Here is a 325-nt window from a genome sequence, read left to right on the forward strand (position 1 = left end):
GATATGAATCAGTGCGACTAAATACTCTTTTTATTTTCTTTGGTCTCTTGGTCTCGTTCACATCGTGTGCTGTTACTTACTGGACATTTTACTGCCTTCGAGGAAGAACCTGTTTGCCGGAGCAGCGGATAATCAGCTCTTGTGTTTATTGAAGTGCTATTTAGAGCAGCAGTGAAACTCTAACATGCTCATTTACTCAGAACTCCTCCTGTATGCGGTACAGAACGGTTTATTCAAAGCAACCCCACCCTTCTACACACATCAGACACACACACACACACACACACACACACACACACACACACACACACACACACACTCTCTC

Source organism: Xyrauchen texanus, chromosome 33, assembly GCF_025860055.1.
Source record: "Xyrauchen texanus isolate HMW12.3.18 chromosome 33, RBS_HiC_50CHRs, whole genome shotgun sequence".
NCBI classification, from domain to species: domain Eukaryota; kingdom Metazoa; phylum Chordata; class Actinopteri; order Cypriniformes; family Catostomidae; genus Xyrauchen; species Xyrauchen texanus.